Source organism: Galeopterus variegatus, unplaced genomic scaffold, assembly GCF_000696425.1.
Source record: "Galeopterus variegatus unplaced genomic scaffold, G_variegatus-3.0.2 Scaffold3929, whole genome shotgun sequence".
NCBI lineage: Eukaryota > Metazoa > Chordata > Mammalia > Dermoptera > Cynocephalidae > Galeopterus > Galeopterus variegatus.
This window is the reverse complement of record NW_007730040.1, coordinates 101038-101352: the sequence shown is the minus strand read 5'-3', so window position 1 is coordinate 101352 and position 315 is coordinate 101038.

The window sequence follows — 315 nt, the reverse complement described above, 5'->3', positions numbered from 1 at the left end:
ACGTGCTGAGTCCCTGTAGTGGGCTGGAGGCCCCAAGCTAGGCACTGGGGGAGGAGGGATGGGGTAGAGCTGGGACTGGGTGACAGAGGGAGGGCCTGATACTCTCTTTCCAGGATTCTGCAGGGCAGATGAAAACAACAGACAGAGAAGTGCTCGACCTATATTCTGAAGGTAGTGCTAGTTGAGTGATTGCTATGTACCCATCACTATGCTAAGAGCTTTATGTGTGTGATCTCTTTTAAGCCCATCACCTGCTCTAGGAGATTGGTGTGACCTCCCCTCACCTGAGTACCTGGGGCTCAGATAGGGGAAGGC